Source organism: Sapajus apella, unplaced genomic scaffold (genome assembly GCF_009761245.1).
Source record: "Sapajus apella isolate SASKATOON/1434 unplaced genomic scaffold, GSC_monkey_1.0 scaffold29, whole genome shotgun sequence".
Classification (NCBI taxonomy): Eukaryota; Metazoa; Chordata; class Mammalia; order Primates; family Cebidae; genus Sapajus; species Sapajus apella.
In genome coordinates this window covers 8,769,391-8,783,850 of record NW_022436969.1, presented here as the reverse complement: position 1 = coordinate 8,783,850, position 14,460 = coordinate 8,769,391, and the positions used below count along the sequence as shown (strand labels likewise).

Below are 14,460 nucleotides of genomic sequence, written 5' to 3'. Positions count from 1 at the left end.
AAAGTCTCAGGATACAAAATCAATGTGCAAAAATCACAAGCATTCCTACACATCAATAAGAGACTTAAAGAGAGCCAACTCAAGAATGAACTGCCATTCACAATTGCTACAAAGAGAATAAAATACCTAGGAATACAACTAACAAGGAACGTAAAAGACCTCTTCAAGGAGAACTACAAACCACTGCTCAATGAAATAAGAGAGGACACAAACAGATGGAGAAACATTCCATGTTCATGGTTAGGAAGAAGCAATATCATGAAAATGGCCATACTGCCCAAGGTAATTTACAGATTCAACGCTATCCCCATCAAGCTACCAATGACCTTCTTCACAGAACTGGAAAAAAACCACCTTAAACTTCATATGGAACCAAAAGAGAGCCCGCATAGCCAAGTCAATTCTAAGCAAAAAGAACAAAGTGGGAGGCATCACGCTACCGGACTTCAAACTATACTACAAGGCTACAGTAATCAAAACAGCATGGTACTGGTATCAAAACAGAGATATAGACAAATGGAACAGAACAGAGGCCTCAGAGGCAATACCACACATCTACAACCATCTGATCTTTGACAAACCTGACAAAAACAAGCAATGGGGAAAGGATCCCCTGTTTAATAAATGGTGTTGGGAAAACTGGCTAGCCATCTGCAGAAATCAGAAACTGGACCCCTTCCTGACACCTTACACTAAAATTAACTCCAGATGGATTAAAGACTTAAACATAAGACCTAACACCATAAAAACCCTAGAAGAAAATCTAGGCAAAACCATTCAGGACATAGGCGTAGGCAAGGACTTCATAACCGAAACACCAAAAGCATGGGCAACAAAAGCCAAAATAGACAAATGGGACCTAATTAAACTCTACAGCTTCTGCACAGCAAAAGAAACAGTCATTAGAGTGAATCAGCAACCAACAGAATGGGAAAAAAATTTTTGCAGTCTACCCATCTGACAAAGGGCTGATATCCAGAATCTGCAAAGAACTAAAACAGATTTACAAGAAAAAAACAAATAAGCCCATTCAAAAGTGGGCAAAGGATATGAACAGACACTTTACAAAAGAAGACATACATGAGGCCAACAAACATGAAAAAATGCTCATCATCACTGGTCATTAGAGAAATGCAAAGTAAAACTACATTGAGATACCATCTCGCACCAGTTAGAATGGCGATCATTAAAAAATCTGGAGACAACAGATGCTGGAGAGGATGTGGAAAAATAGGAACACTTTGACACTGTTGGTGGGAGTGTAAATTAGTTCAACGATTGTGGAAGACAGTGTGGCGATCTCTCAAGGACCTAGAAATAGAAATTCCATTTGACCCAGCAATCCCATTATAAATCGTTCTATTATAAAGACACATGTACATGTACCTTCATTGTGGCACTGTTTACAATAGCCAAGACCTGAAACCAACCCAAATGCCCATCAATGATAGACTGGACAAGGAAAATGTGGCACATATACACCACAGAATATTATGCAGCCATCAAAAAACAATGAGTTCGTGTCCTTTGTACGGACGTGGATGAACCTGGAAACCATAATTCTCATCAAACTGACACAAGAACAGAAAATCAAACACCGCATGTTCTCACTCATAGGCGGGTGTTGAACAATGAGAACACATGGACACAGGTAGGGAAGCATCACACACTGGGGTCTGTCGGGGGGAAACAGGGGAGGGACAGCGGGAGGTGGGGAGTTGGGGAGAGAGAGCATGGGGAGAAATGCTAGATATAGGTGAAAGGGAGGAAGGCAGCAAATCACAATGCCATGTATGTACCTATGGATCTTGCATGTTCTTCACATGTACCCCAAAACCTAAAATGCAACAAAAATAAAATAAAATAAATATAGATATATATATAAAGAGGAATGTGGCCAGTTGCCAGTGACCTCACAGGGAGAGAGCTGAGAAAATAAATGCCCAGTACGTATTCTCCTCCCTCCCTCAGATTTCCTATTGGTGTCCCCCACTGATCAAACCCAACTAGAGGCCACAAAGAATCTTAATTTTGTAATCTAGTGATTCTCAAAGGTTAACATGCTTCAGAATCACTTGGCCAGTTTGTCAAAGCACAGATTCCTGGGTCCCACCCGCCAGAGTTTATGATTCAGGAGGTCTGGGGTGGGGCCAGAAAATGTGCACTTCCAGTAAGTCCCCAGGTGATGCTGATTATCCAGGGGCCACATTTGGAAAAACCATTGATTTAATCTAAAGCAGGTCAGCCTCTCTGGGCAGAAGCAGGGTAGAGAAGGGAGGAGTGTACAATTGGAAGACATCCAGCATAGGAAAAATGGAAGTGATGTGAAGACAACAAACTTGCTTATCATCCAAACCACTGCCTCTGATTCCTTTTGTTCTTTTTTCCTCCATTTGTGACTTCTAAAAGGTTTATTTCTTTGCCTTGGTGCAAGCAGAGAGAAGCATGAAGTATTTTCAAAATACCTCCCAAACAGTCCCTTTAACAACTCCAAACTTTAGACAATGTGTAGTCTAGACTGCCTCTCGCCAACCAGAATTGGTGCTGACAAGGAGGGTTTGACACACACAGCAGGAAAGAGCCATTACTTTTCCTTTTATTACTACGTTCAAGAGCCTAGGATGCTTCTGAAAGGAAAATCTAGAAAATTGGCAGTTCTGATGCTAAATCTATTGTGGGTGTTTATGAGTGTCCTGACTATAAAAAAACATTAGGTGGGGGGGATCATCAATCAGGACTTGTAGTAGTTGAAATATAAGGTTGAACTGGATGGTCTATCAGTTATAATGCAGTTTGCTATTACTAGTTTGTATTAGTCCATTCTCACACTGCTATAAAGAACAACTGGGTAATTTATGAAAAAGAGATGTAATTGACTCACAGTTCTGCAGGCTTAACAGGAAGCATGAATGGAAAACCTCAGGAAACTTACAATTATGGCAGAAGGCAAAGGAGAAAGCAAAGACCTTTTTCACATGGCAGCAGGAGAGACAGAGAGCAAGGGGAAGTGCTACTTTTAAACAACCTGATCTCGTGATAATCCACTATCATGAGAACAGCAAGTAGGGAATTCGCACCATGATCCAATCACCTCCCACCAGGTCCCTCCCCCAACACTAAGGATTACAATTCAACATGAGATTTGGATGCAGACACAGAGCCAAACCATATCATGGTCCTTGCTGCATTTTCATTAAAGACAATGAAATTATACTGAAAACAACTGAATCCTTCTTAGCAAGGCAGAAATTGAATGTAAAACTAAAAGCTAAAATATTACCCGGCTTTGTGTAAACAAAGTAGAGCATGTCAGATTAATGAATGACCTAGTTGGGAAAACGTGTAGACAAGGATTTCATCTGTGTTTGATAGTGGAAAGTTGTATCTGTTTCCTGTCAGAGATCTCAGAATATCTAATTTATGTGAAAAAAATGAAAAGTTCTGAAGAAACATACCAAGGCATAATTAGCCTATTTACTCCCCAGGGGTTTAACATTAGCTTTTAGTTGTTTGTTCAAAATACATACTATTTTTGTTTGTTTTGTAGGATTGTGTGTAATATTTGAAAGATGTGCACATTTTTATTTCCTGCCTTATCTGGGAGAAAAGCTGATGAGATGTCAGAAATAGATCAGGTTTAAATTAGTTTCATTTATTTTTATTTATTTATTTATTTATTTATTTATTTTGAAACAGTCTCCCTCTGTCCCCAGGCTAGAGTGCAGTGGCGCAATCTCAGCTTACTGCAGCCTCTGCCTCCCGGGTTCAAGCAATTCTGCCTCAGCCTACCAAGTAGCTGGAATTACAGGTGCTCACCACCACACCTGGCTAATTTTTGTATTTTTAGTAGAGATGGGGTTTCACTGTGTTGGCCAGGCTGCTCTTGAACTCCTGACCTCAAGTAAGCCGCCCGCCTTGGCCTCCCAAAGTGCTGGGATTACAGGTGTGAGCTGCCTAAATTAGTTTTTTAAATTAGAATTTTACTTGCGACATTACTAGGAAGAAGGGAGGTAACAGATGTTAACTTGCATATTCTCTATGTATTTACTATTTATAAGCAAATTTCTAAGGCTATAATCACCTTAGCATTTTAATTCCAAATACCAATTTAAAAATTAAACCAAATAATTATTCCACCAAGAATGTCATTAAGTTCTATTATTCTTTTTACTGTTCATAGTTTCATCCATGAAATTGGATTTAACACTGTTCTTTAAAAGTTGAATTATGATCTGGCTCGGCATGGTAGCTCACGCCTGTAATCCCAACACTTTGAAAGGCCAAGGTGGGCAGATCACTTGAAGTCAGGAGTTCAAGAACAGCTTGCCCAACATGCTGAAAACCCATCTCTACCAAAAGATACAAAAATTAGCCGGGTATGGTAGCATGCATCTATAGTTCCAGGTACTTGGAAGGCTGAGGTGGGGGAGAATCGCTTGAACCCAAGAGCTGGAGGTTGCAGTGAGCTGAGACTGCACCACTGCACTCCAGCCTGGGGAAAAGAACAAGATTCTGTCTCAAAAAAAAAAAAATTGTTGAATTATGATCTAAATAATGCTGTATAAAATGGAAAAAGAATGAATATACCAATATTCACGTAAAAACACACTAAATTGGATTATTTGGCCAAATAACAGAAATAAAATCAGTCCAAAGATGCACAATTATAAGCTGTTCTCCCTACATTTTCATTTGTGTATTCCTCCAGAGAACTTTGGTCTAATTGCACAGAAACAGCAAGACCCCAGCCATTATTTCATGACTCCTAGGCATACTGGGGTCTCCACAATGTGACAGAAGCCCAGGGAGAACTAAAGCTAAACGGATATTGTGAGACTGGTAAACAACAAAAATCACAGTGCCTGGGTTTTAGGAGCAAACTCTGGCCTCTTATCTTTTTCCCAGAGGGTTGACCAAGTGGATGAGGTATGTAATGAGAGCAAAACTCCAAGGAAAAATAATCACCAGTTGGTTGAACAGCAATATCATTTTTAAAATAATATAAAATCCACATAAATATGCCATAAAAATTTCAAACAGTAGAGAAGGGCATAAAATTAAAAGTAAAAAATACCTTTTATCCCTCTTCTGCTTCTAATCATATTTCCCAGAAAGTTTTTTTTTTTTGGTAGCCTTCCATGCATTTTCTATGCAAATTCAAAAATGTAAACATAAAATATCCTTTGTTTATATACAACTGAGATTACACTCTATATATTAATAATCTGCAAGTTTTTTGTTTTTCGGGTTTTTTTTGAGACAGAGTCTCATTCCAGGTGCCCAGGCTGCAGAGGCATCATCTCAGTTCACTGCAACCTTGACCTCCCAGGTTCAGCCTCCCAAGTAGCTGGAACTACAGGCATGCTGATCACGATGCCTGGGTAATTTTTTGTATTTTTAGTAGAGACGGGTTTTTCTCTGTTGCCCAGTCTGGTCTTGAACTCCTGGACTCAAGCAACCCAGCTCCCAAAGTACTGGGATTACACACATGAACCACCATGCCCAGCCTAATCTACAATTTTTTTTTCATGTACTGTATGTTGAAGATTTTTCTGTAGTGGTATAGCAGGTCCTCAAATAACACCGTTTCATTCAACACCATTTCATGATAACCTTGATGAGAAAAAAATTGATTCCCGGCCAGGACCACAATCTGTGTGAAATTTGCATGTTCTCCCACCTTTGTGAGTTTTCTCCCAATCCCAAAGATATGCACATCAGGTGAACTGATGTGTCTAAATGGTTCCAGGATGAGTGAGTTTAGGGACATATAAGAGTATGCTCTGCAATGAGATGGCACTCTCTGTCCAGGGTTGGTTCCCACCGTATTTCCTGAGCTGCAGAGATAGGTTCTGGCCTCCTGTGACCTTGAACTGAAACAACTAGGTAAATAATTACCTTACTTGTTTTTATTACTCTTTCTTAAACGTATGTGTAGTTCACATTTATTTCAATGTTTAATATTAGAAGTGTTTTGGTCTTTATTGAGAAATTTGGTGATGTTTTCATGACCAGAACTATGTTGTAGAAACTTAACTCTTGTGTATATTGATTAGCCTATGGTAAAATTTATGTGGTTATACATCATTTCCTTTAAGTCATGGTTTCCAAGAACCTAGTGACGATGTTAAGTGAGGACTTACTGTACATACAGATCTACCTCACAGGATGTATTACCACATAGATTATGGTTACTATAATTTAATTAACCAGTCCCATATTGATGAACATTCAGTTTGTTTCTAGATTTTTTCCTGTTAAAACAGCTTAGCTTTGTTACCTGGCTTCTATAATTTGGGGAGCCTGTTATCCCCATTGCTATCAGTAAGACTAGTTCTGTGACATTTTCTCTTTTACTGTCAGCTATGGCCTACAGAGGATAGTCAACACTGAGCTTCACAGTGATTACAGTACTCCTTTTACTATCTCATTCCTTATCACTTCAGAAAGCAGGTTCTCCTCCAGTGAGTTTATGGCACTCTCCTAGGGTATAAGATTTAGTCACCTGGCAAGAACCTCAAGAGACACTGCTACCATGCAGACAGGATGACTCTTCAAACCAAACAAAACCAAAAAACAAAACCAAAATGGCCTATACTAAGTGAAGTGAAAATACCATCTGCTTGCTAAACCCACAAGCAAAGTAGGCACAATTATCACAAGCAACAGCAGATCACTGTGAAAGTTCCCTGAACTACAGAAAGATACAGATTTTTAAATAGAGCACAGTATCCATGATGTCAGAGAGCTGGGCAGCCAATAAGGGTGTTGCTAAATCTAAGTGATCAAAACAAATCAAAGATGGATGCAACAAGGGGCTGATGGTAACTACCGCCAACAAAAAAAATGAAATCCCTTGTTTGGTTTCAAGACCTGAGCCAATTCTCAGTCCCAGAACTCACTGACTAAATCAAAAGCCAGGGTCCCAAGGAGGAAGTACCTTATAACATCATAGCAGGTATATATAGGAATATACCTATTATTTCCCAAGGACTAGAAAAAAAAAACAAATATTCATCAATTTGTGTGTGTGTGTGTGTGTGTGTGTGTGTGTGTGTGTGTGTACATCGAAACACAGAATACTGTGCAGCTGTAAAAAGGAATGAGGTGTTTCTCTTTATACTTATATGAAGAGATCTCCAGAATGTATCATTAAATGAAGAAAGCAAGGTACAGATCAGAGTATATAATATGTTCATTTTTGTGATTAAAAAAAAAGAAACTAAAATATACACACATTTTCTTTTAGTTTCAAAGTGAATTAATGAGAAGCTAAATTAAAACCATGCAAATGATATTGTAGAGCAGGAAAGAATATAGAGTGAGAGAACAGACATAGGAACAAAAGTTAGCATCAAAAAACCAGAAAGTCACCTTGAAGGGTTTTCACTTGACAAAGAAGGACAATTGGAGCATGAAAAATAATACTGATTCCAACTGATTAAAACACAACAAATATGTAAATACATGAATTCATAATTAACCTAATTTAAAAAACTTCATTCGTTAAGGTTTCTTAGGATACATAAGCTTACTATTCTAAAAAAATCCATGAATTAAGGAAATCATGCATATATTCTGTTTTCACATACAAAATATATTTCAGAGTAAACAGTCACTCTTATCAGAGAAAATTCTTCCTTACAGAAGAACTAATTCATCACCATTCTGGAATCCTTAGTGAAGTAATGGATATAAGTATTAATCATCAATAGCTATTAAAACCCTAAGGAAAAGATTGATGGAAGCTTTTGGGTGGCCAGATCAGGTTAGCAGCACTAACAATAGGACAACTGTTCATTGTCTCCTGGTGTGATGTAATAGGAAGTACAAGGCACCATGTATGAAGTATACTGCCTCCCCACAAAATTGAACCTGATTATAAATAAGCCTTTATAATTTAACATTAATTTTTAGGAAATACAGGACACAGAACAACAAGTTAAATGACACCAGGAGGTAAAATGAGCTAATCCAGAATGCAGAACATCATATTGATAAATGACACAGCTTCTTCAACAAATCAGAAAATAAAAAGAGATAGCACTATAATCAGTTAAAACATATATATATATATATATATATATATATATATATTTTTTTTTTTTTTTGAGACAGAGTTTCACTCTTGTTGCCCAGGCTGGAGCGCAATTTTGCAATCTCAGCTCATCGCAACCTCTGCCTCTCAGGTTCAAGCGATTCTCCTGCCTCAGCTATCCCGAGTAGCTGGGATTGCAGGCATGTGCCACCATGCCCAGCTGATACTGTATTTTTAGTAGAGACGGGGTTTCTCCATGTTGGTCAGGCTGATTTCGAACCTCCAACCTCAGGTGATCCATCCGCCTTGGTCTGCCAAAGTGCTGGGATTATAGGTGTGAGCCACCACGCCTGGACCAGGTAAAAGAAATTCAAGAGATGGCCGGGCACAGTGGCTCACACCTATAATCCCAGCACTTTGGGAGGCTGAGGCGGGTGGATCACGAGGTCAAGAGATCAAAACCATCCTGGTCAACATGGTGAAACCCTGTCTCCACTAAAAATACAAAAAATAGCTGGGCATGGTGGCGCACACCTATAGTCCCAGCTACTCGGGAGGTTGAGGCAGGAGAATTGCTTGAACCCAGGAGGCGGAGGTTGCAGTGAGCCAAGATTGCGTCATTGCACTCCAGCCTGAGTAAGAAGAGTGAAACTCCGTCTCAAAAAAAAAAAAAAAAGAAAAGAAATTCAAGAGATAAGACAAGCCAATGAGATATGTAGATTTTGGATCTTTTATTTTTCTGGTGCTGCTATAACAAATTTCTAAAAATTTAGTGGCTTAAAATGACGTTTTATTCTCTTCTGGGGGTCAGAAATCCAAAAAGCGGCCTCACAGGCTAAAATGCAGTCAGACTACATTCCTTCTGGAGGTTCTAGGGGTGAATCCATTTTTTTGCCTTTTCCAGCTTGTGTAGGATGTACACATGCCTTGGCTTTGTGGCCCCCTTGCAGCAAGAGCATCTCTCTACCATCTGTTTCTGCTGTCATCTCCTGCAATTCTGACACTGCTACTTCTCTCACATGGACACACTGTAAATACACTAGGCACATCCAGATAATCCAGGATAACCTTCCCATCTCAATATCCTTAACAGAATCAAATCTGCAAAGTCCCTGTTGCCACATAAAGTAACATGTTAGCATAGATTCCAAGGCATAAAATGTGGACGTCTTGGCTGGACGCGGTGGCTCACGCTTGTAATCCCAGCACTTCAGGAGGCCAAGGCAGGCAGATCACGAGGTCAGGAGTTCGAGACAAATCTGGCCAACATAGTGAAACCCCATCTCTACTAAAAATACAAAAAAAAATAGCGGGGTGAGTGTAATCCCAGCTACTCAGAAGGCTGAGGCAGGAGAATCACATGAACCTGGGAGGCAAAGATCATGCCACTGCACTCCAGCCCTGGCGATAGTGCGAGACTCCATCTCAAAATTTTAAAAACTGTGGACATTTTGGTAGGTATGGAGGTATGAGGCAATATTCTCTCTCCCGTGGATTCTGATTCAAACAAACTGTGAAAACATTTTTTCACATTGTTGGAGAAATTTTACCATAGATTAGGTATCATATAAAGGAATTACTATTTTTAGGTATGAGAATGACAATGCTTTTAAAAAATCCCTATCTGTTGACATGCTTACTGAAGTATTTATAGGTGAGATGATATAATCTCTAGGATTTGCTTTAAAATGCTAAAAAAGAATGTGAAGAACAGATTAAACAAGATAGGCAAAAATAAAAATTGTTAAAGCTGAACTATGGTTTCATAGGGTTCAGAATACTTTTCTCTCTACTACTGTATTTGAAAATGTCCAAACAAAAAGGTTTCCTAAAAATCAAAGATAATCTAATAAAGTTTAAAAGAGAGGAAAGGAGAGAGTCCAATGCTTCTTCAATGAACAGCTCTTGTGCAAATATTGTTACGCACCAGAGTGGACCTATGGTAGGATAAATTCTTAGATACAGAATTGCATTTAAAATTTTTGTAGTAATTATTTTACATGAATAATAAGGTTGAACAATTAAATAAACAAATGGAAGGTTGTGGGAGCCAAGTTTCTCACTGTAAGAGATTAAAATTGCAAATAAACAAGAAGGGAAGATAAAATACACCCTGTGGTGCTGGACTAGAGTTGGAGACACCAGCATGAACTCATGGTTAGTTTAATAGATAGACAGACAGACACTACTTATAGATATGTGTGTATACATGAGTTAGTATACATACATATATTACCTAGCCCTGTTGACTCAGACAGCCTGGAAGCAATCACACCCCAGCAGCAAAGCACAAACCCAGTACTCACATCTTGGCTTCTAAATACTGTTTTCCAATCAAAGGAACCAGAGATTCTTGGGAAACTGGCTGATTCTAGGACTGGGGCAGGGAAAATAAAAATAAGCCTGAAATATCTTATAACAGAAAGTAGGAAACTGCTTAAAAAATAAAATGATGGAAACATGTCAAAGAATCACAAGAGCCAACCTGAAAGAAGTAATAACCAAAACTGTCAACAATCTGAGCAACAAAATAAATAACATAGCATTGGATTATAATCCCAAATTATAAAAAAAAATACACGAATCCATAATGATATATATAAAAGATCAAATAAAAAGTAAGAAGTACTAGCATTGGGTTAATGCTGGGATCTACTCTTGGTGAGGCTGATAACATTCAGGAAGCCAAGGTAAAAGATGGTTAAATGTTATGGAAAAGGTTACAACCCAAAGAGACTCATAGGTACACTAGGATCTATTCTAGATTTAGGTTATATGCTGTCAGAGTTTGCTTTCAAAGATGAAGAGATTGGGCATACTGAAAGTCTTTCAATACCTGCAGTATTGGGCAGAGCTGGGACAGATAATGCTTTAAAAAAATTATTTACTAAAGGTAGCTCTTAAGAATCTCTCAATAGTCTAGTATTTCCACTATCCACATAGTGGCTCAGGTACCAGTTTAGAAAGAGGAACATAACTTAGATAGTTTTCCAAGGGAATTTCCTTCTGCCCCCAGGGAACCCTCTAACACCCCTGGGGATAGTCATCTTTACCTTTTTAGTATAAGTCCAGCAATAGACACTATAACAAATGAGGTTATTAAGGCAAAGTGTCAGCTTCCCCACTTGACAAAGTCAGAGTCTGACAGTCTCCTCTGGGGAGCTGAAAGATTCCTAAAATCTTTAAGATAAATACTATACAAGCATTTGAATGATTCAGTCTCCTCAAAGGAACTTTGCAAGTGTTCAGGGCTCTTCCACCATAGAGGAGACCCTGGGTGTGGCGGCAGCAGCAGCAGGCAGCGGATCACTGTCTTCCCAGCAGGCTAAAACTAATGTCAAAAGTAGTTGTAAAAATACCTACCATTGAACCAAAAATAACTCTTAGAACCATGAATGCTAAAGTGAGGCAAAAAGACTTTTCTTTAAGCTTGACTTTTAGACACTTAAGTCTCAGTTCTCTTCACCCAGATGTCTACATGGATCACTCATTTTCTTCTTTCAGGTCTTTGCACAAAGGTTATCTCATCGGTGAGGCCTTCCCTGATCATCCTGTAGAAAACAGAATCTGCCCCAATCCTGGACTTCCTTTCTCTCTTATCCTGCTTTATTTTTCTCATCAGGCATACTTTATATTTGTTTATATAATATCCATCCCCTCCAGTTATCTCCATTTTGGCCATAATTTTGACTATTTTACTTACTATGGTCTCCCATTTTTCTTTAGAACATTTTCCTGTACAGTAATAGTTGTCAATAAGTATGTGTTGAATGAACCTCAAACTGGAAATGACCCAAATGCCCATCAATGGGTGAATGGATAAGCAAAATGTAGGTATATCTATACAATGGAATACTACTCAGCAACATAAAGGAAAGAAATATTGTTATGTGTAACAATATATGGATGAGTCTTAAAATCACTATGCGAAATTAAGGAACCAGGCACAAAATAGTAAATATTGTATAATTCCATTTTTATAAAGCACAAATAAAATGGAGATCAGGCTGAGGTGGGAGGATCCCTTCAAGCCAGAAGTTTCAGACTAGCCTGGACAACATAGCAAGACCCTATCTCTTAAATAAAAATTTAAATTAGCCAGGCATAGTGGCATGTGCCTATAGTCCTAGCTACTCCAGAGGGTGAGGCAGGAGGATCACTTAAGCCCACATAGCTAGAAAAGAGATACTCTGGTAAGTAATATCAATTACTATCCTCTGCATTGAAGAGATTGAGACTGGTAAGTAATATCAATTACTATCCTCTGCATTGAAGGGTTTGAGATTATAGCGAGCTATGATCATGCCACTACACTCCAATGCCACTGCACTCCAGCCTGGGTGATAGGGCAAGACTCTGTCTCTAAAAATAAAACACAATAAAAATTTAAAAAGCAGATCCATGGAAGTTGAGAACAGAGTATAGAAAGAGGGAGGAACTTCAAAGGAGCACAAGGAATCTTTGTGGGGTGATGGCTATGTTCTATATTCTGATTGTGGAGAAGCACATACAATTTGTCAGAACTCATCGAACTGTACACTTTAAACACATGCAGTTTATTATGCATACATTATTCCTCAATAAAGTTAAAATTGAAAAAAAAAATTGTTAAATCAATTTACCTAGTGAATTTACCGCTTCAGTAAAACTTTAGAAACTTTGGATACATTGTGTTTACAAATTTGAACTTCAAAATGCTGGAAATACAGAGGGTTTTTGTTTCTCCATTTCAAGCAAGGGATTTCAGAGTGCTGTTTCCCACACATGTAGTGAAAAAAGCTTTCTTTAGCTGTCCCAAGGGGATATGAAATAAGAGTTTTTAAATCAGCTGACTCAAGCATAAATAAATAAGTGACCCTGTGCTTAAGAATAACTGAAGAAAGCTGAGATTATGCTTGAGTGGAGGTTCCATATTATATTTATGCTTTACAAATTTACTTCAGCCATTGATATCACAATCTCTAAACACTCAAATGTCTTGATTAACACTTTCCTCGAGGCCAGGGTCATGTACCTCCTTGTAAGTAAAATCTCCTTAATATCTTCACATAATGCTGAGTTCCATCTTATTGTCCACATGAACTATAGCACCCAGTGTTACAGAGTATTGCCAGTGTAAAATATAAACACCCAACTTTGGTTTAAATTATTCTGAATTATCAACCTTAAAATATAGAGTAAAATTCACTTCAAAACTGATTTCTAATTCCTACAAAATGCTTTTCAGACAACTGAAGAAATGTGCACTTGTTTTTAAAATGAAGCTGCAACATTGTAAAGGAACTCTGCAGCCACTCATAACAGCATAGTGTGTTTTATGAATAAGTTCACATTAGTTACATTTGGCAAATTTGACAAAGAAGCAATAATATACACTATGGATGTGTTACATTCTCCCTTTTAATCAACAAAGCATTCAATACATTGATATTAAGAAAAACACTGTAATTAGAAAAAGAAGCTAGACTATTTAATGATTATTTACTATTTTCATATAAATCTTCTAACATTTATAATAAAAGATGAAATTGCTAAACCTCTTAGACATGAAAAAAATGATAAAAACCTAAAATACGTACTGTATTTTACTGAAGTATACTTTAGTATAGTAAATGACAGGAAAAGGGGGATTATATACGCAATTAAGACATGAAGGACAAAAATTGCTTGAAACTTCATGTTACATAGCTAGAAAAGAGATACTTTGGTAAGTAATATCAATTACTATCCTCTGCATTGAAGAGATGAAGTCTTCAAGTAATTCTGCTCCCCTTTTTCCCTTCTCAGCTATAGCATGCCTCATGCTCTGAGATCAGAACCTCTTCATTCTCTAGAGAGTAACATAAAAGTGTTTGTTTGGAAATAAAATGAGGGGTTGAAACTCTGTATTTCAGAAGACAGAATCAGTTACCTGACACCCAACACCAATGCTTGCTGTGTTAAGAATGTCAGTGTTTCTCATGCCTCACTCAGGGAGAGTTGCTTCAATACATGCTTCTATGGCTTTATTCAGTTTGGTTACACCCAGAGAGTTTAATTTCATGCAAAGCTTTCAGATAGTGCTTTCCAGCGACAGGAGCAAATCTGGGTACCTTAAGGAGTTTAGGAAAAATGAAAGCAACTTGAACTATTAATACTTGATCTGAACTTTGGCCTTGCCCCAGAGTTAGTCTTCAAGAAGTGAGAAGAAAGCAGAATGTTGGCAACACTTGAGATATTAACTAAAAATGTAAACATCTTCTAAGATAACTGCTGTAGAAGAAAAAGGTAAACATAATGGAATAAAAGATGATCTTGTTGTATTTAGGGCTTGTATTTTAGCCATAAAGGGAAATGGCAATAAAAAGTGGATGTCAGAGATTTGACTAAACTGAACTGATTTCATAAAAGGCTTAAGAATCAGCCTGACTGGGAAAAAAGAG

General features: G+C 38.0%; 1 long non-coding RNA gene across 1 annotated transcript in view; it reads right to left on the bottom strand.

Annotated features, from left to right (window-relative positions):
- Window positions 1-14,460, bottom strand: part of LOC116561435 — a 136,641-nt gene that overhangs the window by 76,913 nt on the left and 45,268 nt on the right. The gene's annotated exons all lie outside the window — the stretch shown is intronic.